At 45.1% G+C, this 27,672-nt stretch overlaps 1 long non-coding RNA gene across 1 annotated transcript in view; it reads right to left on the bottom strand.

Moving 5' to 3' along the window:
- Positions 1 to 21,116, bottom strand: part of LOC147343162 (uncharacterized) — a 41,587-nt gene extending 20,471 nt beyond the window's left edge. Inside the window, exon 1 of the long non-coding RNA XR_015157158.1 lies at positions 21,020 to 21,116. This is a non-coding gene — a long non-coding RNA (uncharacterized LOC147343162). The remainder of the gene's footprint in view (positions 1 to 21,019) is intronic.
- Between the last annotated feature and the right edge of the window lie 6,556 nt (positions 21,117 to 27,672).

The raw sequence follows: 27,672 nt of genomic DNA, 5'->3' as shown, positions 1-27,672 counted from the left end.
GAACCTATGTCTCTTACCTCTCCTGCATTGGCAGGCAGGTTCTTTACCACTAGCACCACCTGGGAAGCCCTCTTGGGTCCCTTGGTAAGATTTATTTAAGCAAAGGTTGACTCTGCGTTATATTTTTCCAAAGTTGTCTTATCCAGTCTCCTTGGGTATGTTCCTTCCATTCTCAAATTGTCCATTCAGCTTAGTTTTCTGTCCCCCAGATGAGAACTTGCCTCTTTGCCTTCAAAATATCTACGACCAACTCCATAGACTTTGATCATAAAGCTCATCAAAACAATAGATACACATTCCTGCCTCTATGCTGTAAAACGAAAATCATGCAGGACTGCGTATGTGCAGAATGGTTTTCAAACCGAATCTGTAGCTTTGAGGCTGAGACAACTCTCAAAAATGTCAAGTTACTCCTTAGTTGAAGGAAAGGAGCCCCCATGAACGGTGCCATTCCCAGACAAGACGAGCCATTCTGAAGCTTCTCATTCCTTATGGGGCTGATAATATTAAAAAAAACATGCTTTGTTTCAACATCAAGAACCAATAGCCCTAATTCCTTATTGTTTAAGGAAGCAAAAAGCCTCCTGGAGGGAGCCAAATGTTAATGGAGACCAGGAGTTGCTGCTGGAAGGAGGCAGCATCTAAGGGCATCTAAGGGCTTGTTTTCCTTGGGTCCCCCATCTTGGGGGGTCCCCATCCCACTGGAGCCTTCCCTCAGCCAGTATGACAACTTCTGCCCCAGCATATGCAGACAACCTCAAAGGAAGGCTCTGTGCTTTCTTTGCAGTAGAAACCTTCCCACCACAGCCCATGACTCAGATACACGGGTGCTGGCCAAAGACTTCTCCCTCCACTCCCATCAGCTTTTTAAAAAAATTATTTATTTTATTTTTGGTTGTGCTGGGTCTTCATTGCTACACACAGTCTTTCTCTAGTTGCAGCAAGCAGGGGCTACTCTTCCTTGGATGCACAAGCTTCTCTTGTTGCAGAGCACAGGCTCTAGAGCACGGACTCAGGAGCTGTGGCATGTGGGCTGAGTTGCCCCACAACATGTGGAATCTTCCTGGACCGGAGATCGAACCCATATCCTGCACTAGCAGGCGAATTGTTAACCACAGGACTACAAGGGGAGCCTCCGATCACCTTTTGACAGCCGCCATGCTGGTGATGGACAGGGAAACCTGGCGTGCTGCAGTCCATGGGGTCACAAAGAGTCAGACACAACTGAGTGACTGAACTGATGTCCAGCGCAGTTTTGCCTCTGAGCCCTGCATCCAAATGCCCAACTTCCTACTGAATTCTCCAGGTCAATATGCCTCAAACCTAACTCCTCCTATTCCCTGACCTTTTCCCCAGAGGATGGGATTTTTAGCCACCTGTCCACCCAAACCCAACCTGAGGGCTGTCCTGGACTCCTCTCTCTCCCCCTCGCCCCTGAATGTGCTCCCTGCCCAAGTCATACAGATTCAATCCAGCAGTGCTTTTGTTTCCACTCCCTCCTCTCTACCCTGTGCTGCAATGGCACCATCCCCTGCTTCATCCCCTCTTAGCTGACCTTGTGCATCTCTCCAATACTCCCTATGGTCTTTGTTTCCATTCAGCCTTCAGAGTAAAGCCTCCAGAGTATCCCTCTAAAACAGGAAGCTCTGGTTCTATTATCTCTGAGCTTAAACCCCTCAGTGGCTCTCCTTGGCCCACCGAGAATCACCTTCAGCCCTTCCCCCTTGCTCCTAATCTCCAGCTCCCTAAGTGCCTGTCCTTCCCAAACACATAGGGTGTGTTGCTCCCTCCCCACCCTCCTAACAAATCCACCAGCAGGAATCTGCTCTTTCTCTCAAGCCTCCAGACAAGAGCACTTCTCCCTTGAAAATCTTTTCCAGCACCACAGAGCAACCATCTGCATACGCTGCTTCAGGGCAAGCTTCCCAATATTTTGTGGCTCTGATTTTTCCCCATCTGTCCTGCTGCTGATGGACATTTGCACTGTTCCCACTTTAGGGCTAGTGCAAACAGTGTTGCTGCCATCATTGTTATACATGTACTTGCACCCATTCGTTTCGAAAAGTATTACCTCTGAGCCTGGGGTTTTCTTTGTGGAAAGCTTTTTTTTTTTTTAATTAAGGGTTTAATTTATTTAATAGACATTGGAATAGTTAAGATTCATACTCTTTGTCAGTTTTGGTAAATTATATGTTTTAGGAATATACCCATTTATCTAAATTTTCAAATGTATGGGCGTAAGATTGTTCATAACAACTTCTTATGGTCTTTAATGAAGGTGGGTTCTGTTGTGATGTCTCCTTATCATGCCTGACATTGACTATTTTTACCTTCTTTTTTCCTCTTGCTCAATCTTGCTAAAATTATTGACTTTTAAAATAAGTTTTATTACTTTTCCAAAGAATCCAACTTTGGGTTTTATTGATAATCCCTATTTTATATTTATGTCTTCGTTTATTAAATTCTGCCTTTATTTTTCCTTTCTTTGGGTTCAGCTTTTGTTGTTGCTATTCAGTTGCTAAGTTGTGTCTGACTCTTTGCGATCCCATGGACTGCAGCACGCCAGGCTTCCCTGTGCTTCACCATCTCCTGGAGTTTGCTCAAACTTGTGTCCATTGAGTTGGTGATGCCATCCAACCATCTCATCCTCTGTTGTCCCCTTCTGCTACCTTTAATCTTTCCCAGCATCAGGGTCTTTTCCAATGAGTCAGCTCTTCAAATCAGGGGGTCAAAGTATTGGGACTTCAGCATCAGTCCTTCAAACGAATATTCAGTGTTGATTTCCTCGGGTTAAGCTACTGGCCTATAATTTCCCTGCAGGCAGATGTTATGTCTTGGTTGCTCTATGTTACCTAAAGCCAAGCATAGTGCCTGGTACATAGAAGATGAATAATAAATATTTACAAAAAGAGGTGAGAGAAGGGAGAAGAGGAAAAGGGGAGAAAGAGAGAGGAATAAGGAAAGGAGGGAGTTGGAAGGACAACAGAACTGGAATATAAGCTATCCATACACCTGAAAGGTTAACTGTAAGATAACTGCCTGTGTGTGTGCCTGTGTGTATGTGATATGCTGAGTCTTTTATTTTAAATAGTCTAGTATCATGACTCCAAGGCAGCTCAAGGTGGGAATTATAAACGTACCTAGAGATCCACGGCATTTTCCTTGGAAGATCTTCATGGTGTATTACCCAGCATATGCCCCTGAGGGTCTCATCTGTTCTGCTCATGATGGACATTGGGTTGTTCCCAGTTTAGGGCTAATGAAAATAGTGCTGCTGCCGTCGGTCTTATACATGTGCGTGTGTGCATTCGTTTCTGAAAGTATTAACTCTCAGTCTGAAAATCAGGCCCTGCACCAGGCTCTAGCTAGACAAACATGAATAAGAACGTGTTCCTTGGACTTGTGGTTGCCAAGGGGGAGGGGGATGGGGAGGGGAGGATTGGGAGTTTGGGATTAGTAGATGCAAATTATTATATAGAGAATGGATAAACAGCAAGGTCCTACTGGATAGCACAGGAAACTATATTCATTATCCTATGACAAACCATCATGAAAAAGTATATATAACTGAATCACTTTGCTGTACAGCAGAAATTTACACAACATTGTAAATCAACTATAGTTCAATAACATTAAAATAGAGCTTGTTCCTGCACTTTAGAAACTCAGAGGAAAAATCTAGGCAGTTAACAAATGGGCTAAACCCAGCCAGCACCTGTTTGGTACATAAAGTTTTATTGAGACACAACCACAACCAAGCTACCTTCACCCAAAAGTGACCAAGTAGTTGCCTCAGAGACACACGGTCCTCACAGCAGGAAATATTTGCCCTTTGCAGAAATGTCCAGTCCTGCCCAGGGCAGTAGGCCCCTAGAAGGCAGACCCCGGCCTTGTCTGCCGGGGACAACAGAGTCCCCAGCCCACTGCTGCACGCTGAGCATATGTGTTCTCAAGGTACAGAAGTTCTGTGGAGTCGGTCTCACCCGTGGGTAAGAATCACTGCTCATTATCTAACAAGTTTGCACAATTTCCTCTGAGCAAACGCAGCACAAAATCCAGTGGGTACCAGTGATCTCTTTATAAACCTGGCAGCTCATTCTTGGGATCAGCACCTTACAGCATGATCTCAACCAGAGCTCTAATGGTGTTTGGGCTAGTTGAGCAAATTCTGAGGCCCAGAAGCAGAAACCAAGGTTCTCATCGAGAAGTCAGGCTGGTTGTATGGGGACCCCACCTCATTACCAACTTGCGACCGCACTTGTATGTGTGCATGCTGAGTTGCTTCAGTCGTGTCCAACTCTCTGAGACCCCACGGACTGTAGCCCACCAGGCTCCTCTGTCCATGGGATTCTCCAGGCAAGGATACTGGAGTGGGTTGCCATGCCTTTCTCCAGGGGATCTTCCCAACCTGGGAATCGAACCGGTGTCTCCCACAGCTTCTGCATTGCAGGCACATTCTTTTGCTGCTGAGCCACCCGGGGAAGCCCTTAGACAGCACTGCTTCATCTCAAATCAAGTATCCCACCAGGAGAAAACTTCACACTTCTGCCAGGATGGTGCTAACAGTAGTCTTGGGATGTACACCCAAGATGACTGCAAAGATGTTTTGTTCTCCTGCTCTGAGCATTTAGTGACCATCAGGGTAGACAGAAAGGGGAGGATAAAGGCTCAAGATGACCCACTCCAGCCATCCAAAGCCATGCCTGGACGCCTGGCCCTGTGCTGTCCGATTTGGGTACCAACCCACTTGGTCACCTGACCCATCTTTCCTGCAAACGAGTATTTGCTTTTCTCTCAAATGGTGGTGGTGTGTCTTAATGGAAGAACCATGTGAAGTATCCATCCTGTAGACAACAAAGTGCTAATCGCTTTCCTTGAGTTGTGAACTATTAAAAATTCAAGCTGTGTAAGTCAGCTAAGCTGAGAATTTTTGTCATGGCCCCTTGCTCTTGCAGGGCCAGCCTTAGTGCTTAGTCAGCTCTTAAACAGGGTTTGTTGTTTTGTATTTTTTTGCCCCGTGAGTATGTGTATCTATATGTGTTTAACTTTTCAAATCTGTGGTTTAAAAAAAAAAAAGTCGATCCGTAAGTGTCAGAAGTGTCTAAGTGAGAGTAGGCCCTAACAGGAAAGCAGGAAACACAGTCTGTAAATTTAGAGGGGGGAGGAAACAGAATTTCCATTCAACACCAAGGCGGTAGTAACACACTGGTGGGAGAGCCCAGACAAAGCCAAATGTCATTTTCTTTATCCTAATTTATTGATTTTTGCTGGCTGTCGGAAGCGCTCAGGGAAGGAAGCCTGGTTCAGTCTGTGGCTGACGTTTTTCATTGTTCTCACAATCAGATCCCGGGGTAGGGGGCCAGATCCGGGAGAAGGGGCCGCTGAGGGGAAACATGAGTGCATGAAGATGGTGGTGGTGAGGATGCCCAGGAACCCCAGTGCCTGGAACAGACGCATGCGCACCCATTCCTCCCACTGCAGTGTTTTTCAAAGTAGCCTATTCATTTACTTGGAAGACATCTCATGCCAAGAAAAGGACATCATCTCATCCACCACCCGCCCAGTCATCTTGACTCATCACCCCAGAAAGACAGCCATTGCCGGGGGGCTCACCCCCAAAAATCACCGTCTCCAGATCGCTCGTTCAAAAATCTATGATACCAAAAATGTAAATCACCAAAGCTGTGTGGAAAATCTCCAGCCAGGGTGTGAGGCCCTCCTAGAGGTCGGAGAGGCCCAGGTGCGGGTGTCAGGGCGGGGGAGGCGGAGACACTGAGTTCAAGGTCAATCGGCAACCCTGAAAGAGAGATTAGGCCCCTGGGATGTTCACTGTGCAAGGTTTTCTTTTTTTGTGTGTGTGAACACTCATTGCAAAACTGAAACCAACATCACAGAACAATGAGAAATCAGCAGCCCCTTCCACAAGCTCTGAGTCGTGCATACCGACCACTTCAAATCTGAAAAATGCTCTGTGTGCGTGTGAGGTGACCGCCCACCGTGGGCTTTCCCAGACGGCTCTGGTCTCCTGCTGAGGTCCCCTCCTCCCCCAACCTCGCCCCAGGGCAGGGCCACCTCTGTGCAGGTGCCCCTTGGACATGTCCTGACCACTCAGCTGTCCTCCAAAGGCCTGATACCGGCTGCCCACTGGGGATCAGCCCCGCTGACGGCTCCCCTCTGGCCTCCTCATTCCTGTCACAGTCAGCTTAGCCTCTCTCACAGCCCTGGACTCCTTCCCACCCTACCTCAGAGAGTCCCTGAGGTCGGATCTTCCTGCTCCACTATGCGAGGCCTTGTGTTGACCGAGGTTCATCCCAGAAGAGCCTCCTGTCTGAAGGCTGCCCTCCTGCACCACCCACTCCAGTGACCCTGTCTCTAGCCTGGCCTTCAGGGCCTCCCCAGCCCCACCCTCCCCACCCCAAACCACCTTCCCAAGCTTCTCCTGCATCCTCCCAACACCAAAGCCTCAGCATCCTCATTTGCTCTGGGAGCATCTCTCCCCTCACCCTCTTGTCTACATCATAACCTCACCTAGACGTTCCTCTCCCTCTCATCTGCCTACTCGGCTCCTCTTTTTTTTAGATTTGTTTGTTTAAATAGTTCTTTATTTGGCTGTGCCAGGTCTCAGCGGCAGCATCAGAATCTTTTAGTTGTCTCATGTAGGATCTAGTTCCCTGACCAAGGATTGAACTGGGGCCCCCTGCATCGGGAGCGCAGAGTCTTAGCCACTGGACCAGCAGGGACGTCCCTTGGTTCCTCTTCAAACCCCAGTTCCAGTACATCGCCCTGTGTAACCCTCCCAGTCTCCAACCACGCTCTCTCCTCTCCCTGAACCCCCATGGTTCTCACTGCCGGTGTGTCTCACACTTCGATGAGGACACTGGGGTAGTATTGTAAGGCATTAAGACATTACTGTTTCCGGTTCTTCCCTCCACCAGCTCATTTTCAAATTCACAAAAATTGTTCCTTCCTTAAAATGCTACCTTTAGATCACGGTCACAGTAGACACAGCACATCTGTCAAGTCTATGATGAGTGGTGGGCCCTAGGACCACCCGAGCTGACCTTCCCCACCCCTGGGTGGTGGCCTGCTGGCCCCTCCCCAACTCAGGGGCAGGATGGCTTTCCTGACACTGTCCGTTTCAAGTTCAAGTTCTTAGTTCTCCAGTTCTCAAGGTTCTTAGTTGTCCCCCTTTGGCTGAAACAAGACTCTGAAAACCAAAGTGCTTTTGATTTTCAAAAGTCAAGCTGTATTAAGAACTAGGACGTTTCTCTTAGAATCCCATAGGGTGGCCTTCACATATATTAAATGGATTTTTGGAGCAGGGAATATATATTACCATATGTGAAATAGATCACCAGTCCAAGTTCAATGCATGAAACAGGGCACTCAAAGCCGGTGCAACTGGGACAACCTGAGGGATGGGGTGGGGAGGGAGGTGGGAGGGGGGTTCAGGATGGGGAGACACATGTACACCCATGGTTTATTCATGTCAATGTATGGCAAAAACCACTACAATATTGTAAAGTCATTAGCCTCCAATTACAATACATATATAAATTTTTAAAAAAAGAACTGGAAGACGTTCAGGGAGCACGGGTGTTGGAGAGTGGGGCAGGGAATGTTGGGTGGTGACAGAGAATCGTTATTTATCTATCCAAAAGGAAACTGTGGGTTAACAGTAGGCAGAAGAGAATCCACAAGAATACAGCTTAGACACTTGGGAAGTAAAGCTGGGAATATTCCCTCCGAGGTGTCCCTTCTGCCCTCTCCCCTCACCCACCCAGTGAAGATGCCAGCCAGGAGGCAATGGGATCTTTCAGAAACCCCCAGATGGGTTTGGGAGGAATAAGAAGAGAAGGGTTCATCTCTCCAAATGTCATTTACTGTACTACGATTTTTCTTTCATGGGGCTATATCTCCTCAAGTGATAAGTCAGCTCCTTGGGGCAAGACAGTGACCCATATGTGCACAGACCACACAGCCCCACACCCTGTGTGCAAGAGCACAGCCACGTCTGTGCCCTCCATATCCACGCGCAGGCCCTAACCGGGCCCAGAGACTGTGCCAGGGCCTAAGGACACACAGAGAGTGCCGACTGTTCCTGGTGGAGGGTCGCCTTGGTCACTGGCTATGGTCAGTCAGTCACTGTTTGATATGGAAGGCAGAGGAAGAGGGGCTGTGCGCTTGCCAGGGGCTTAGTGGGGCGGGCAGCTGTGTTGCTAGGAGTTGGAGAGTCTGGGTGACTTCAAGGCTAGAACTAGGACTGAGCTTTGAAGAGTGAGGAGGGTGTGATATTATTTCTTCACTCCCTGACTTCCTGTGTCCAACGGGGACAGGAGAGAGAAATCTTAATGGGACAAACCAGTCCTTTCTAGGGACCGCTGCCCCAACAGCCACACACAACAACACAAAGTCTCCTAACTGTTGGCTTCCTCTCACTCTTTCTTTCCCTGATGGGGTGTGGAAAATAAAAGCTTGAGACCCAAAGTGTTCCAAATCTTTGAGAGGCTCCGTATTCTGGTGCTGGGTGTGGGCTCCCCACAGCCCCTCAGAGCCTCAGTTGGTGACTCCCAGCCAGGGTCTTACCAGCCAGGCTGAGGCACATGTGACCTCATAGCCTGACCAGCCGGTTCTTCCTGGGGGCTGGGGGTAGGGCTTCAGCTTCCCCCTCCGCAAGCCATCCTGGACAGGCTGGTGCCCAACCTGGCTCCTCTGTGTTAGATTCAATTTTAATTTTGGAGGTATTTCGTTTTTTGAGCAGTTCTATTTTTTTGGTAAGGATTGATGTTACTATTCTTTATTAGGGGTTCTCCAAAGGGAGAAAAGAAGTAATTACTATTTTTCTTAAAAGATTAAGATTAATTCTTGGACTTCCCTAGTGATCCAGCAATTAAGAATCTGCCTGCCAATGCAGGGGACATGGATTCGATCCTTGGTCCTGGAAGATTCCATGTGCCTCGGAGCAACTAAACCTGTGTGCCACAACTGTTGAGCCCACATTCTGCAACTGTGGAAGCCCACACACACTACAGCCCATGCTCTGCAACAAGAGAAGTCACTGCAATGAGAAGCCCAAGCACTATAAGTAGAGAGCAGTCACCACTCATCACAAGTAGAGAAAAGGATGATCATACCATCCCTAAGACCCTTTTATACATCTAAGTTACTTTTGCAGATCTTAAGTTGCTTATCTTGAAACACGTCTGCTCCTTCATTAGTCATAATTATTCTGAACAATGTGGGGAAAAAAGGAGTAGAAGAAAAATGATGGAATGACCTAGATTAAGAGGATAATGCAATTGTAAGATAAATCATCACACTTGCATCATTCTTGCTTTTCCTATTGCATTGCCAAAAGCATGGCATCATCTTAAGAATTATAAAAGAAGAATAGACACATCATCTCTGGAGCTTGCATTGAACACACTTGAAAACTGAGCAATTTTTTTACTTTGTATTTATAATGGCATAGAGAAAAAACTAAAGGCCAGCGTTTCACAATTCTTAGATGAATCAAAAGATGAAGACAGGGCAGCAGTTCTGCGTGCTCTAACGACAATGATGAAACTGATCATATGCATGAAACCTCAGACAATAAGTCTTCAGATAATAATATCCTTGATGGATTTTCTCAAACTCAAAATTTGATGGGTGAATTACATATTCTTATGGACAAGAAGGAAATATGGCGTTCTCATTCAATCAGCTATTCAAACCAGAAAGACTTCATCATGCACTGTTTTGTCACAGGAACCTGGACCATCGCATTGCTAAAAGGATGTTTGGAAGTGCTCTTTCATCTTTTATGATGTCGAGGCACTGGGAATTTACTTGAATGGGCAAATGTTTAGAGCAGATGTATATACAGAGGTGATGGGAAGGAAATAGAGAGACTTGTTAGACTGATCATCTTAATCTGTTTATAAATCTAAAAATGAAAAGTCTGTGCAGTTATGAGGCAAAGAAGATGGCCATCATCTCCTCTTCAAAATCATGTGCTATCAAAGGTCCCAATTTTTTTTTCTCATATTTTGATGATGCAAGTGCAAGAAGATGCAGAAACAATGAGAAGCTAGAACTTCCTAGAGATGCCTTTGAAGTCTGAGTCAGTATTTACAGGACCATGTTCCACAATGATGTGCAGCAGCTGAGGGGCAATGAGCTGCATTCAAAGGGTATTACATTCAAAAATCAGGAAAATATGGAAGAAAGATGTGGACTTTTTGTGTTCAATTCTAGTGTCCAAATATCTAATAGAGTTGTTTTCTGCTCTTACTTCTACAGATTATTTGTACAATGACTGAAAAATATTTTTTAAAGGTTCCATTGGATCCAGATGTTAGGCAGGGACAACTGTCTTTTGCTGTACACGATGGCTGCATAGGTAGAAGTTTCTCAATATGTGTTCCGCAGAACACATGCCAAATATGTTTGAGAAATGTTGGATGAAGCAGAATTATGTAAATTTTTAACTGCAGGATTTCTCTGAACCTTTAATATGCAAGATGTCCAAAGTTGGTTTAACCAAGAAATTCTTGGAGGGGCAGAATATTTCCCAGGACTAGTGGTCTACAGAATACTGAAAAAACTGCCCTAGCAGATAAAAGGACAACCAGTCAAACTATATTACTAGTTAGCTAAGGTTTAATGTATGAAGGATTTTCCCTTTTTTTAGGGAAAAATTTAAGTTCTGATTCCATGAGAGGAGCCCCAAAAGAAAGCTAGGACAAGAAAAAAGAGAATGGATGTCAGAGAGAATTCTAGTTAAAAAAAAAAAGAGGGGGGGTGGACAGAGTGAAGGTTGCACGGTCTCAGACAAAGAGAATAAAAAGAAAAATAGATTCATTAGCTTTATTTTGAAAAGGAGGAGCAAGATTATTCTCGAGACAGGGAGTATAATCAGACTCTTGGGACAGAGAAACTCTGCCCCTGCAGAATTCCCTGGGGTGGGGGACAAGGGGTGATGGGAAGAAAGGAAAGCAGTGGTTCTAGGTCCTCAAGGGAAAAGGGATACTTTTTGTTTAATTATTTGACACAGAGACCTGGGTTCCTGCCATCTGGACATTGCTGATGTGAATTAAACAAACCACCCTTGAGACAGGGGTGACTTTCCACAAGAGTCCTGATGGCAGAGACTCCAGCAGTCATCACTGGGTTCTGAGCTCAATTTCCACCACCCGTTCTACCAACCATCAGCTCTCTGCATCAGCTGGCACAGCCCTGTTGGCCCTGTACACACACTCTGCCTTACCTTCTGAAACCCAACAGAGAGAGTGTCCCTAACCATCAATGGCCAACACCATCACGCATCCTCTGACTCTTCCCCATCTCCTCACGCACACTTCTCCTGCCATGACCCCCAGTCTCCCTGATTCCACCTCCCCCACCAGTACCCAACCACTTCCATCCTTCCTTTCAGAAGGCTAATTTCTCTGAAGAGTTGTATAGACTCACCATTACCACCTCCTTGACCTCCTGCACCCCTGCTTCTCTCTTCCAACTGCCCGGGTCAAGCTCTCATCTCCACCTCCTTCCTAAAGTAGGGCACCAGAGACCCCCATCACACCATGGGCTTGCTCAGTGCTGTCTTCTTCTTTCCAAAACCCTCTACAGCATTCATGGTCAATAACTCCCTCCTAGAAGCACTTTTTCAGATGACTTCTACAATCCCACCTACATCTAATGTTTCTCCTACACACTCCTCACACTTCTCAGGTTCCTTTGTCTCTGCCCAATCTCTATATAGTCTTTGGATATCCCCACCTGCTCTTCTCTCTTCTACCTAGTCTCAACACTTTAAATATCATCTCTACTTTGATGATTTTTTTTATTTTATCCCTGTGCCCATTTCTCCCTAACACCCTAGTCTGGTAAATCGCCTAGTTCAGCATCAACGCTTAGGTTTCAAATAGTCATCCAAGCTTACCATGACCAAGTCTCGATCATAACTCAGATCCCCAAACTTTCTCATCTCAATAAACTATTCTGGACTTGCCTGGTAATCCAGTGGTTAAGAATCCACCTGCCTATTCAGGGTACACAGGTTCGATCCGTGGTCAAAGAACTAAGATCCCACATGTGCCTCAGGGCAACTAAGCCAGTGTGCCACAACTACGGAGCCCACGCTCTAGAGCCTGTGCTGCACGAGAGAGGAGCTCCCGCTCGCTGCAACTAGAGAAAGCCCATGCATGGCAATGAAGGTCTAGTTCAGTCAAAAAAATAAATAAAATAAAATAAATGGATTTTTAAAATAAAAACAAACCATGCTGGTTGTATGGGCCATAAACCTAAGTTCAGTTCAGTTTAGTCGCTCAGTCGTGTCTGACTCTTTGCGACCCCATGAATCACAGCACGCCAGGCCTCCCTGTCCATCACCATCTCCCGGAGTTCACTCAAACTCACGTCCATCGAGTCAGTGATGCCATCCAGCCATCTCATCCTCTGTCGTCCCCTTCTCCTCCTGCCCCCAATCCCTCTCAGCATCAAAGTCTTTTCCAATGAGTCAACTCTTCGCATGAGGTGGCCAAAGTACTGGAGTTTCAGCTTTAGCATCATTCCTTCCAAACAAATCCCAGGGCTCATCTCCTTCAGAATGGACTGGTTGGATCTCCTTGCAGTCCAAGGGACTCTCAAGAGTCTTCTCCAACACCACAGTTCAAAAGCATCAATTCTTTGATGCTCAGCTTTCTTCACAGTCCAACTCTCACATCCATACATGACCACAGGAAAAACCATAGCCTTGACTAGACGGACCTTGTTGGCAAAGTAATGTCTCTGCATGAACCTAAGCATCACATTAACTCTTCTTTTTTCTCTCCCAGCCATCCCCCAACAGCCAATCAAAGAGCAAAGCCCATAGGAGTTCTCTAAAATATCCTGAAACTGAAAGCTTCTCACCATCTACCCAGACACTACCCTAGACCAAGCTACATCATCTTTGACCTGGACCACTGAAACACCCAGACAGTCAGTTGCCAGAGTGATCTTTCACAGCAGTAATTAGAGCACACTACTCCTCTATTAGTTTCCTATAGCTGCCGTGAAAAAATTACCATAAACCAGGTGGCTCGGAATGACAGAAATGTATTCTCTTATAGCTGAGAAGACCAGAAGTCCAGAATTAAGATACTGGCACGGTTGGTTCCTTCTAAAGACTCTGAGGGAGAAGCTGTCCCGTGTCCTCCGTGTGCCATGTCTCTCCCCTAGCTTCCAGTGGTTACCAGCAGTCCTTTGAGTTCTTGGCTGGTAGATACATCACTCCAGTCTCTGCCTCCATCTTCCCATTGTCTTTGCTCTGAGTCACCCTGTTTCTGTCTCCTATACAGATACTCTCATTGGATTTAGGGCCTACCCTAACCCAAGATGAGTTCATCTTAATCCTTCCCTTCGTTATATCTGCAAAGACTCAATTCTCAAAGAAGGTCACATTCTGAGGTTCCTAGCAGACATGAACTTTTTTTTTTTTTGGCTGCCCAGCATGGCATATGGGATCTTAGTTCCCTGACCAAGGATCAAATTTTCACCCCTGCATTGGAAGCACAAAGTCTTAATTACTGGACTGCCAGGGAAGTCCCAGCAGACATGAGTTTTTGAGCGTACTCTTCAACTTACTACAACTTTCCTGCTTAAAGCTTTCCAGTGACTTCCTGTTACAACCAAAATAAAATCCAAACTCCTGTAAGGTCTTCAACACCTCATGCTTGCCCAGTTTATAACCCATTTTCCCTCTTTTCTTCTTCCATCCACCCCAGTCCAGCCACAAGTGCCTTTTTTTTCTCCCTTGAAGCTGCCAAGGGATTCCTCTCTCCAAGCCTTTGCACATCCTGTTCCCTCCTCTTGAAACACTATTCCCAGGCTTTTGCATGGCTGCCCCTTTATCATCCAAAACTTAACAAAAATGCCACACCAATAGACCCTTTCTGACCATTCTAATTAAAGCCCCCAACACTCCACCCCAGCCATTACCTCATAACTCCACTTAATCTTCTATATAGCACATACCTGTATGTGAAATTATTGGGTCTCTTAATGAACTTGCTATGTATAATCATGAGAAAATTAACTTCCTGAGTGCAACAACTCTGTCCTATTTGCTTAAGCAGTGCTTAGCACATAGCAGTTGCTTGAATTAGAAACCATGGATTCAGAGAAAGGGCAGGGAGGGATAAATCGGGAGTTTGGGATTAACAAACACACTACTATATATAAGATAGATAACCAACAACTACTTGCTGTATAACACAGGGAACTATACTCAATATTTTGTAATAAACTATTAGGGAAAAGAATACAAAAAAGAATATATTTATATTTATATATATGAATATATATTTAAGGGGAAAGAATTTGAATGCAGAGTTCCAAAGAATAGCAAGAAGAGATAAGAAAGCCTTCCTCAGTGATCAGTGCGAAGAAATAGAGGAAAACAATAGAATGGGAAAAACTAGAGATCTCTTCAAGAAAATTAGAGATACCAAGGGAACATTTCATGCAAAGATGGGCTCGATAAAGGACAGAAATGGTATGGACCTAACAGAAGCAGAAAATATTAAGAAGAGGTGGCAAGAATACACAAAAGAACTGTACAAAAAAGATCTTCATGATCAAGATAATCATGAAGGTATGATCACTCCCATCACCTAGAGCTGAACATCCTGAAATGTGAAGTCAGGTGGGCCTTAGGAAGCATCACTATGAACAAAGCTAGTGGAGGTGATGGAATTCCAGTGGAGCTATTCCAAATCCTGAAAGATGATATTGTGAAACTGCTGCATTCAATATGCCAGCAAATTTGGAAAACTCAGCAGTGGCCACAGGGCTGGAAAAGGTCAGTTTTCATTCCAATCCCAAAGAAAGGTAATGCCAAAGAATCATCAAACTACTGCACAATTGCACTTATCTCACACGCTAGTAAAGTAATGCTCAAAATTCTCCAAGCCAGGCTTCAGCAATATGTGAACTGTGAACTTCCAGATGTTCCAGCTGGTTTTAGAAAAGGCAGAGGAACCAGAGATCAAATTGCTAACATCCGCTGGATCATCAAAAAAGCAAGAAAGTTCCAGAAAAACATCTATTCCTGCTTTATTGACTATGCCAAAGCCTTTGACTACATGGATCACAATAAACTGTGGAAAATTCTTAAAGAGATGGGAATACCAGACCACCTGACCTGCCTCTTGGGAAACCTGTATACAGGTCAGGAAGCAACAGTTAGAACTGGACATGGAACAACAGACTGGTTCCAAATAGGAAAAGGAGTACGTCAAGGCTGTATATTGTCACCATGCTTATTTAACTTATATGCAGAGTACATCATGAGAAACGCTGGGCTGGAGGAAGCACAAGCTGGAATCAAGATTGCCGGGAGAAATATCAATAACCTCAGATATGTAGATGACACCACCCTTATGGCAGAAAGTGAAAGAGGAGAGTGAAAAGTTGGCTTAAAGCTCAACATTCAGAAAACTAAGATCATAGCATCCAGTCCCATCACTTCATGGCAAATAGATGGGGAAACAATGGGAACAGTGGCTAACTTTATTTTTCTGGGATCCAAAATCACTGCAGATGGTGATTGCAGCCATGAAATTAAAAGGCACTTGCTCCTTGGAAGGAAAGTTATGACCAACCTAGACAGCATATTAAAAAGCAGAGACATTACTTTGCCAACAAAGGTCTGTCTAGTCAAAGCTATGGTTTTTCCAGTGGTCATGTATGGATGTGAGAGCTGGACCATAAAGAAAGCTGAGTGCTGAACAATTGATGCTTTTGAACTGTGGTGTTGGAGAAGACTCTTGAGAGTCCCTTGGACTATGAGGAGATCCAACCAGTCCATCCTAAAGGAGATCAGTCCTGGGTGTTCATTGGAAAGACTGATGTTGAAGCTGAAGCTCCAATACTTTGGCCACCTGTTGCGAAGAGCTGACTCATTTGAAAAGCCCCTGATGCTGGGAAAGATTGATGACAGGAAGAGAAGGGGATGACAGAGGATGAGATGGTTGGATGGCATCACTGACACAATGGACATGGTTTGGGTGGACTCTGGGAGTTGGTGATTGACAGGGAGGCCTGCCGTGCTGCCGTTCATGGGGTTGCAAAGAGTCGGACATGACTGAGCGACTGAACTAAATCTGGAAAAGAACACATTTATGGAAATATATAAAGGGAAAAGAACATATATAATTGAAGGTGTATATATATAAAATACAAGAATATATATATATAAATGAATTACTTTGATGTATATCTGCACCAACACAACATTGTAAATCAACTATATACTTCAAAATTTTTTTTTAAAAAAGCATTAAAGGTTCATGGAATTTAAATTGATGGGGTGACGTAAAATGGCAAACATGGGTTTATATTAATTTCTTTAAAGAAAATATTCCAATATGACATCCCATATATGTGGAATCTAAAAAGAAATGATATAAATGAACTTACTTACAAAACAGAAAAAGACTCAGAAAACAAACTTATGGTTGCCTGAAGGGACAGTTAGGGAGTTCAGGATGGTCATGTACACATTGCTATCTCTAAAATGGATAACCAACAAGGACCTGCTGTACAGCAAATGGAACTCTGCTCAATGTTATGTAGCAGCCTGGATGGGAGGGGGGTTGGGGGGGAAATGGATGCGTGTATATTTATGGTTGAGTCTTTCTGCTCTACACCTGAAGCTGTCACAACATTATTAATCAGCTCTGCTCCAGTAAAATAAAAAAAATTTTTAATATTGTTGTTTAGTTGCTAAGTCATGTCCAATTCTTTGCAACCCCATGGACTGCAGCACATCAGGTTTCCCTGTCTTTCACTGTCTCCCAAAGTTTGCTGAAACTCATGTCCATTGAGTTGGTGATGCCATCCAACCATCTCATCCTCTGTTGCCCTCTTCTCCTGCCCTCAATCTTTCCCAGCATCAGGGTCTTTTCAAATGAATCAGTTTTTCACATCAGGTGGCCAAAAAATATATTCTAGACACAATAAAATTAATTTTAACAAAGAAAAAACCCATAGATTGGTTCACTCAATATCCATGGCATCAGGATTGCAAATTTAATCACCATAGGAATGTCTTCCTATAAAGCAAAACCTGGAAAGCTGCAAACCACATTTCCCAGACTCCCTTGCAGCTACAGTTCTGGTTGTAGTTTAAATTCCTTAAGGCACAGGCAGTCATGCAAGACTAAAATTTGGAACTGGGTCCACTGGGGAGAGAAGTGTGGCACAGGGCATTCATTTTGGGAGCACAGATGATGTAGCAGCTATAGGCAAGCTTTGCAGGTGAGCAGCCAGCTTCCTGGTGGTGGCAGGAGCAGCATCTTTAAATGGACTCATCCTGGGAAGCTTAGCCTAGAACTTGTTCTCACACCTCTTCTCCTAGCCATTTAATGGCTTGTAATAAATTTCTTTGGACTTAAACTACTAGAATAACATCCATGCTCTGCCGCTGAACACTGATCAAAACATTGCTCAGAACATGTTTGTTGACTAAGTACGACATGGCATTTGAAGTACTCCAGATGTGGGTTTGATGGTTGGGGGCTCCCAGCTTAGAAATGATCTTACAGTGATTAACCTCTGACATCATAATTACAGGTGGCATTAGGTTCCTGTGGCTGTTGTAACACATTGCCACACACTTGGGTAGCTTCAAACGATTAAATTTATTCTCTTACAGTTCTGGAGTCCAGAGGGCCAATAGCAATATCACCGGACCAAAATCAAGATGTCAGTAGGATTATACTCCCTGTGGATTCTAGAATAGAATTCATTCTTTGCCTTTTCCAGCTTCCAATGGACGTGGCCATTCTTTGACTTATCACTCAGCCCTAGAGGAGGAAATGGCAATCCACTTCAGTATTCTTGCTGGGATAATCCCATGGACAGAGAAGTCTGGAGGGCTACAGTCCATGGGGTGGCAAAGAGTTGGAGTGACTGAGCACACATACATGCACATCACTCCAATCTTTGCTTCCAGTTTGACAACGCCTTTGAGAGTGTGTATGGTGTGTGTGTGCGAGTGAGAGAGAGAGAAATTTCCTTCTGCACTTGTTTTATAAGAACAACTGTGATAGCATTCAGAAGTCATTGCTATAATCCAGAATAACCTCTCCATCTGAAGATGCCTAACTTAATCACATCTGCAAAGTCCTTTTTTCCAAAGGAAGTAACATTTACAGGCTACATTTACAGAGATTAAAGACTATATCTTCTGGACTAATAGGCAGCCTACTACACTGCTCATGACCAGAAAACTTTGTTCTCAGATGTTTCTCATTATTTGATGGGAATTCCACTGTGCGTGTCCATACTTCACTTCATCTCTGATTATTCTTTCCCTGAAGAACTTACCTACTGGAGAAGAGTGGGGAAGGAGAAAAGGTACCACCAGCCAAGGGGACTAGGACACAGGGGAGCCCATTTCTGACCACGCAGCCACACTCAACTGAAAGCAGAAGATAAATAACCAACTGGAAGGAGCTTCAGCCACATATATTCAACTGTATCTGATAGGCCAAGAGGCAGACCAGTGCTTGACATGTCCATCCTGGAAGACACGTGTATTGGACCTGAGGCACTCTCAGAAAAGGGTCACTTCCCAGTTGAGGGCTGGTTTTCCAGGACAATTACAGCCAGCCTTCCCCACCCATAAGGCCAAGGAGGAAAAGAGAAGGTCAAAGAGAGAAATAAGAGTAGGAGAGTAGGAACAGATGACTGCCTGAACCCAACAGGCGATTCAAAAAAGATCTAGAGAAGTCATGAGTTGAAGCAATTATTGGGATAAATTGAGCAAAAATAAAAAGAAGTAATGGGATTTGGGGACCTTTCCAGCCAAAGCCAGTTCTACCATAAAAGCCACCAGATAATTACTTAAATTTCACTACACTGTGAGAGCAAAAACAGACAGAGGGTATGATGGTTCTAAAGGCCCATGACTATTTCACGCATCTTAGCAGACTTGTGACAGTAAATCAAGCCATCAGTCAAGATGGGAACACACATAGACTATTACATATAGGACAGATAAACACCAAGGTCCTAGTGTATAGCCCAGGGAACTGTATTCAGTATCCTGTGATAAACCATAATGGAAAAGAATATTTTAAAAAAGTGTCTATATGTGTATAACTGAGTCTCTTCACTCTACAGCAGAGATTGGTACAGCATTGTAAATCCACCATACTCCAAGAAAAAATTAAATTAGGAACTTCCCTGGTGGTCCAGTGGCTAAGACCCTACACTCCCAATGCATAGGGGACCAGTTTAATCCCTGGTTGGGGAATTAAGATCTTACATGCGGCACAGCATGGACAAAAATAATAATAAATTTAAGAAGAAAAGACCATTCTACCAAAAGGGGAAAAAAATGGGAACACTAACCATGAGCAAATTGTCAATGTTATTACAGGAGAAAAAAGGAGCTGATGAACTGTTCTAGCTACAATTGTCACCCAAATAGTACTACATAGGCTGGTGATTGGAAAGAACCACAGTTCAGGTTTTTCACAGTTTTGTTTGTTTGTGTAGAGATCAGTTGACCATGTTTGTAGGGAAAGGCCTAATATGAAGGGAGAGAGTGAAGATGCTTTATCATTCTAGACATGTACAGACAGAAAGATCACACAAGTAAGGGCTTGCTTTTGAGAAGATGTGGGAAAAAAAAAAAAAGTCTAACAATGAAGAGAAATTAAAGGTGGAGGACCATGGCAGACCAGGCAATTTTCTCCCAATCTTCCCAAAGAGGACAAACATACTAGTTACACAAATATAAAAATCATCTTTCTAGAGGCATCTGATAGTCTTCACCACAGTTAAGAATTAGCAAGCCAGGAACTGGGGGAAATGAGGGCAGAGGAAACCTGCAGCTGGAATCTGAACCTGCTCTTCCTCTGGACTGTTCTTCAGCTCCAGATCAAGCAGGAAAGAGGCTGAGAGGCCAAGTTGTGCTTTTCACTACATCCTGTGGCTAGAGGATCAGGAATGGAATCCAGGGCCCACTCAGTCGGATTGCTGTTGTTCAGTCACTCAGTCGTGTCTGACTCTTTGTGACCCCATGGACTGCAGCACGCCAGGCTTCCCCTTCACTATCTCCTGGAGTTTGTTCAAACTCATGTCCATTGAGTCGGTAATACCATCCAACCATTTCATCCTCTGTCGTCCCCTTCTCTTCCTGCCTGCAATCTTTCCCAGCATTAGGGTCTTTTTCAATGAGTCAGCTCTTTGCATTACGTGGCCAAAAAATTGGAGCTTCAGCATGAGTCCTTCCAATGAATATTCAGGGTTGATTTCCTTTAGGATTGACTGGTTTGATCTCCTTGCTGTCCAAGGAACTCTCAAGAGTCTTCTCCAGCACCACAATTTGAAAGCATCGATTATTTGGATCTCAGCCTTCTTTATGGTCCAACTTTCACATCTGTACATGACTACCGGAAAAACCATAGCTTTGACTAGATGGACATTTGCCAGCAAAATGATGTCTCTGCTTTTTAATACACGGTCTAGGTTTGTCATTGCTTTTCATCCAAGAAGCCAGTGTCTTAATTTCATGGAAATTGCATCCCTAATTTAAAACCTTTCCACAAAGAAAACCCCAGGTCTGGAGGTCATACCCTCAGAAGTGCATGCACTCATGCACCAGTGTATAAACACAAGAAGGATCCCAGCAGCACTGTATTTGCACAGATAAGCCTATCATGTCACATTTATGAAATGGAATACTATCCAGTGATGAAACGTACAGACTAAAGCTGAACACAACAACACAGTTGAATTTCACAAGTATAATGAATGAAGGGCATCATGTGTAATAGACTTCATACTCTGTACTTATGTTTATATGAAGTTGTAAAAACAGGCAAAACAAAACTTTTTTTTTTTTTGGACTGCATCGTATTTTGATGGTAAAACAATAAAGAAAAAATCAAGGATGTTTTACCATTAAAGTCAGAATAGATGTTACCTGTAGTGGGGAGGGAGGAGGGGAGGCAAGAAGAGGCAGTGGGGAGAGACTTACCTGGTGGTCCAGTGGTTAAGACTTTGCTTTCCAATGTAGGAGGCAAGGTTTGATCCTCCTGGCAGCTAAGATCCCACATACCTCAAGGCCATAAAACCAAAACATAAAACAGAAGCAATATTGTAACAACTTCAATGAAAACCTTAAAAAAAAATGGTCAACATCCCAAAAAATCTTAAAAAACAACAAAAAAGAGGGAGTGCTTAGAGCTTCCAGAGTATGGCATGGTTATATTTGTTGTCCTGCCTGGTAAGGACACTGATGTTGACTATAATAAATCATTGATCTATTGATCTTGGATTTGAACACTCTTTCAAAGGCACATTTTATTTTCTAATTTTTAAAGTGTTGAAAGAAAGAGAAAGAAAGGATGGAGGGAAGATGGAGGGAGTGATCAGGAAGATTCCAAGGCCTGGAAGAATCAGGCAGGTCCTCCATGAATGAGGTACGTTGGCGGGGAGGAGGCAGAGAGAAGCCCACTGATCATGAGCGTCTCATACTCAGTATGTGTGTCCAGAAAGATCCTCACTGTTGTTGCAGAGATGGTGACAAAGTAGAGTGTATGTGCCACATGTCAGGGGAGCCACTGCCTCTCAGTGCCAGAGTTAGCAAAGATCCAGGCCTGCCAGTTCACCAACTTTTCAAGAATAGCAAAATATCTGGATTTTCTTATAATCCCCTGTGTCTTCATTGTTGATAATGAAATCAAACTATTGTAAATATTTTTCAGGTCAAACAAAACCCATTTTCTCTTCAAGATGAGAGCCTTGGGGTTTAAGGCCTCTGGGTGAAGCACTCAGAGTTTGGGGACCAGTCACCCCAGGGGCGTGGCTTTCTCCAGCATGGTTCGGTAGCCACCCATCAGCCGGTGGCAGGCTTGGTGACTAAGAATGCCAGAAAACAGAACAAAAGAGGGACAGGAAATCAAGGGCGGACCTCATTGAAAGGGTTCACACCAAGATCCAGGATGCCAGAAGGGCCTCTGCACTCAGAGTCTCCAGAGAGATCAGAGACTCAAAGTCCCCAGGAGAACAAAGAGCTGAGTTAGAAGAAGTGAGAGAGACGGTTTTGGACTGCAAGCGCTCCAAAAATAAACCTTTGCCTTTTATCACTTTTCTCTTTTTACTTGCTCTCGACTTGCCTTTAAAAAAAAAAAAAAAAAACACTAACAATTCTACAAGCAACCAGAAATGGGGAAAAAAAATAAAATAAAGCAACCATAGGTTTTTGTGAAGCTGCTTTGTTCATCCTGGCTTAAGCCCACTGGTTTCCAAGGGAGGCGCACACCAGCTCTTTCCCAATGACCCAGCGGTGGATTCCGACCACAAGCCAAGGCCACAGGCAATAGCGGAGCGCTGCATCTGCCTCAGCCCTGGTGGCTGGCTTCCAAGAAGTGCTGGAACATCGGAAGCAGCTAGCAGGGCGCATAAGAAGTGGTCAGCAGTTGGGAACAGCTGGAGGGAGGAGAGCCAGCAAGCAAATATCAGAATTTGGGAAATATGGCTTTGACTGAACAAAGTTCACTGTTGTTTTCCAAGAAAGCAGGACCTGGTTGAGCCACCCCAGAGAACAGGGCGAGGAGCCCAGGAACTGAAGGCTGGCTCTCCAAGGCCTGGGATGCTTGGCCACCCAACAGTGACCGGGGCCATTGCTGTTCCCCTCTGGGCAGAGGACAGGCTCAGCATAAAAGGGGAAAGATGGACAGGCAGTCAAAGCAAGACCAAACTACAGAGATAGAGGGCAAGATAAAAGGAAAAACAACAAGGCCGTTGGCGATTTCCATGTGCTCTATGCAAATTCACTTTGATGTATCTCCATTAATTAACGCACCTTGATTATTTAGAGTTATTCAACCCCACAGGTACCTACCTTTTGTAGCGAGCTTTCTGCTCCTAGCAGAGTTGGAGCAGAAGCCCAGCTATTATCTATCAGAAACTCTGCTACAAGGATGAGAGATTGGACTAGCTCACTTCTCATTCTTCCAACTATAATTTAACAGAACTGGATAATGATGTCCTTATGACAAATGATATTTTTTTTCTGAGTATCCACATGTCATGAGTCTTAAAGGCACTTAGACCAACCAAATTTTTGCCAATAGGTCTGATTATCTGCAAATCAGCTGATTGAAGTTCTCAGATCTGAAGCGCGGCTTATTTTAAGAAATTAAGTTAATTTAGGTAATAGTTTTATTGAAAAGCATTGAATTCCAAATTAATTAGAAATAAGATAGTTCCCTTGTTTAAAATTTTTTACGTTTTTCAAATCATTTGTAATAGACCCTCTGCTAAGAAAAGTGGTTTATACATTAATTAAATATTCTTGGGAGTCGTTATTTTACTCAAAGGAACATTTCTATTTATCTAACAGCAGGAGTTTCTATGCTTTACATGTTTGTAGCCCTGCCTAACCCAGCCCTGCTCCTGGAACATAATAGGTGCTCATTAGATGTTTGTTGAATGAATCAGTTGTAAAGGCAAAACATGTAAATGGTCCATTTCTGCTTAACTGGCAAAAATAAGAGCATTTTGAAGACGTACTGTGTGCTAGAAACCTGGCCAAACAAACTTAACACGTGCTAGTAATTGCTCTCGATTCTAAGACATGATTACTGTGATAATCCCCATTTTACAGAGGACTCAACTGAGGCTGGTGAGGGGCAGAGCCAAGATTCAAGGCCAGGCCTGTCCCACTCCTGAGCCGAAGTTCTCAGCCACCATTTGAAGCTGAATCTCAATCCTCCGCTCCGTGGACACAGTTCTAAGTGCCACGTGTGATGAGTTCAGCAGATGGAAACCACAGCGTCACCCCACGGAGACAGACGGCGGGGCTAAGAAGGCTGACTCCCCCTGGGTAGGCAAACAAACTGCCCCCCCAACTGCTTCTGCACCAGCCATGCAGCCTCCCCTCCCCCAGCCCCTAAATCACTGCCTGGGCCTTTGTTCTTCCCACAGCTGCTCGGCAAATTCCTTGATTTAAAATTATGATCACAGGTTGAAGTGCTACTTAAAATAATTTTGCCAAATGTTCCATCTCTCTGCGTTGATGAATATAATGGATGAAAATTTAAAGAGAAAAAAAAAATTTAAGAATTCACTTTGTGGAAGACAAAAAAAAAAAAAACCATAGGCTGCATGTATGGCATTGCTTTGGGCCTAAAGGATTCTCTCCCACAGGAAGTGGCCCAGAGGCTGGGCGTTCAAGAGCCCTCCACTGATGGGGAGAGTGAGCTGCTGGCAGGTCCGGCTGCCCCAGATGCAGGGAGCAAAGGTCAGGGTGGGTGTTGGGTTTGTTTAAGCATGAGTCAGAAGTAGGGTGGGGGTAGACCCTCAGGTTTCCAGTTTCCAATTTCCTGTGCAAGTTACTGATGGACACTGCTTCCCACCCGGCCAGCCTTTCATGCTCACCGCTCTGTAGAACAAAGGCGGATCCACGGACACATAAATAACCTGGACAAGCCAGGTCTTCCTTCTCTAATTCCAGATTTCTCTCTCTCCGATTCGGAAGAGTTCAAATCCTGAGGGAGGCAGGGCAGGAAGGCAGACCTCCGCCAGCACCTGAATCCCTTGAGGCCTAGGGCATGTGGGCTCTTGGTCTCTTCCTCTTGGCCCAGCCCCGAGCTCTGGTTGAAGCCTCCAGCTGACCCATCCTTCAGACTGGCCCGCTGCTGCCCGGGATCCCAAGGACAGGGTGGCCCCTCGGGTGCCTGTGGCTCAAGGGACCTGGTAGATTTGGGCCATGATGAGTCTTGACAAGGGGTCTTGCATTACACCAGGTTATGTCACATTAGCTGGACTCCACTTAAGATTTTTTCCCCATTTCTTTTTTTTTTTTTTTTTAAGATTTTTTATTATGGACCATTTTTTTAAAGTCTTCACTGAATTTGTTACAATATTGCTTCTGTTTTTACGTTTTGGTTTTTTGGCCTCAAGGCAGATGGGGTCTTAGCGCCATGGCCAGGGATTGAACCTGCAACCCCGGCATCGGCAGGCGAAGTCTTAACCACAGGAACACCAGAGAAGTCCCTTTGTATCCCATATTCTGAGGTTTCCTCTTTGCTTGAGAGGTCGGTGGGCAGAGAGGAGCCAACTTTGAGCTTTGGGGTGGAGGTGAAAGGCTCTTTTAAATCCTCTGGACCAAAAAAACCCAAGGAAGCACTTCAACCCGTGGGTCCCCGCAAGCAGGCTGCCTCTGAGCGAGCAAGGATTCCAGGATCCCACAGAGAACATGTGCCCCAGGGCCACCTTCAAAGCAAACTGGTCTCTAAAATCACAGGTCTGCCATTGATGGGAAACCAGTCACTCTGGAAACAGCTCATGCTCAAGTGGGGCTGCCTGTTTGTTGGGCGCTGTGTCCATCAAGGACTCTCAGAGGTGATGCCTTTTCATTTTGTGGCGCTGCAGTAAGTTTGGCCCACTGAGCTTAAGGGGAACGCTGTATATTTCCCCCCAAAAGGGCTTCCGTGGGACACAAGGCCCTGGGAAGAAATGATTGCTCTCAGCCTTTGGGAGCAGGAGGCAGATTCAGGTTCCTGTTCCTTTCTGAGCCTCAGTTTCCTCATCTTTAAAAAGGACATGATTATATGCACTTCACCAGGTGGTTATGGTGGTTTAATGAGCCCATCTGCTGAGTGTAAGCAGGAGTCTTTAGAGCTATTTCCACCAGACAGGGCAGAAGCACAGCCGGGCAGAGCACCTGCTTCCAGGTGGGGGCGGAAGGAGGGGGTCTCTACATGCTGAAACGCTGCCATTCTCTGTCACACCCTCACTCTCCAGGACCACCTGCTTTGCTGGGAAGCCCATTACCAGATTCTCTCTAAAGTGTTCCCCCATGCCCACTCCCCCAGCCCAGCACCCCCATCATGGGCTCCACTCCCAGGCCCTGCCTCTCGACCTGTCAGGGAGAGAGGAGAACCAGCTGGACCCGTCTCTCTGAGCTAGAGTCACCTCTCTCTCCCTCTCTGTCATTACTCTTTGGATGCCCAGCGTTGCCTGAGCAGTTGGCTCCTCCAGCCTGTTTTAGGGGAAAGAAACATCTCAGGTTCCTTTGAGTTCTGGTTACATTGTCTACTTTCTACGTGCTCACCCAGGGCACACAGAGCAGCGGCAGCTGCCCGAGGAAGGGAGGATTTTATCACTAAGTTTGTGTAGAAAGACTGGTACCCAGCCATCAAAAAATTTTAAAGCAGAAAACTCTAGAGACAGCGCACCCCTCATGACCACACTTGAGGTCTGCCCACCTAGCACTCTCATCTCCTGAATGACACCCTTCTCCCTTTCTCTGCTGATGCTTTTATCACATGTATACACGCTAAGTCGCTTCAGTCGTGTCCGACTCTCTGTGACCCCATGGACTGTAGCCCGCCATGCTCCTCCATCCATGGAATTCTCCAGGCAAGAATACTGGAGTGGGTTGCCATTTCCTCCTCCAGGGGATCGTCCCGACCCAGGAATCGAACCCACGTCTCTTGTGCCTCCTGCATTGGCAGGCAGGTTCTTTACCACTAGCGCCATCTGGGAAGCCCTGCTTTTGTTACAAAAGGTACTACTAAGTCTCCACTCTTGGAGCCATGGGGAGAGAGAACTTCAGAAAAGAAGTTATGCCAGGCCCTTTGGACAAACAAACAATTCCTCCCCAGAGATCACCAGAGAAGCCTGAGAAGGGGCCTTGGTGCCACCTTTCCCTTCTTGAGTGTTTTTTTTTCTTCTTCTTCTTCTTTCCTTTTTTGCAGATGGCTGCATTTAATGAGGAAGCGCTGTCAGCAAAAATAGGAAACCTTCACCCTGGCTACTCTCAGGGTCTGCATCCCCTATCGGTGAGGCGAGAGCATCACTGCTCTGCAGGGTAGCTCCATCCACTCAGGTAGAAACAAGTAGGAAAAACATGGAGGATGCAATCGCGTTTTTTACCTTGTACAGGTGACTTCCTGCAGAAACTTCTGGAAAGAGAAAACAGACGTTTTCTCCCACCCAATAAAGTGACTAAAGACCTCTACCCCTGACGTCTTATAGACTAAGTGAAACACCACCTTCCAGTCTCCCGCGCGGCCCTTCACATCTCTTTTTTGAATCCCTTCGGAGGGAGATAGGATTTCCCCCTACCCCCATTTTACAGATGAGGTGATTGAGGCCAAAGAAATGAATCGATTTTCCCCAGTGGAACTGGAAGTGACAGGGTCAAGAATTCAACCTGTAGTCAAGGTCAGTCTTCATTTGGTCACACAGCCCCTCTAGGGTTTCCACAGTGCCACAAGTCACCCGGTTATCACACCTTTCAGCTAAAGATGCCAAAATCCCTCATCAGTAGAGAATTAACACCTTCTTGAAAACTTGGAAACTGACGCTTCTAAAAGCAAATAGATTTCCAAACTTTGGGTTAATGATAAAGCCAGAAAAAAGCAAAAGACTCCTAGTTCCCTCTCTTCCTTTATCAATATATGACTTAGATTTAGGTGCCAAGTCAAATTTCTCCAGCACCATATCCTTCATGGTAACTTATTAAAGAGTAAATCAAAGTTTGCTCTAAGAGAAAAGTAAATACACCCAACTTTCCATACCACGACGGACCTGGAGTCCACTTCCCGGTTCCCCTGCTGACTCAGGCTGTAATTGGAGATAAGTGCCTGAGGGGAGTGTTCCAGCATCCGTGTGCCC

This window comes from Bos grunniens, chromosome 28 (assembly GCF_055505025.1).
Source record: "Bos grunniens cultivar Pamir isolate PY7600 chromosome 28, Bosgru_T2T1.0, whole genome shotgun sequence".
Lineage (NCBI taxonomy): Eukaryota > Metazoa > Chordata > Mammalia > Artiodactyla > Bovidae > Bos > Bos grunniens.
The sequence above is the reverse complement of the archived record's forward strand: the minus strand, read 5'-3'. Positions and strand labels throughout refer to the sequence as shown.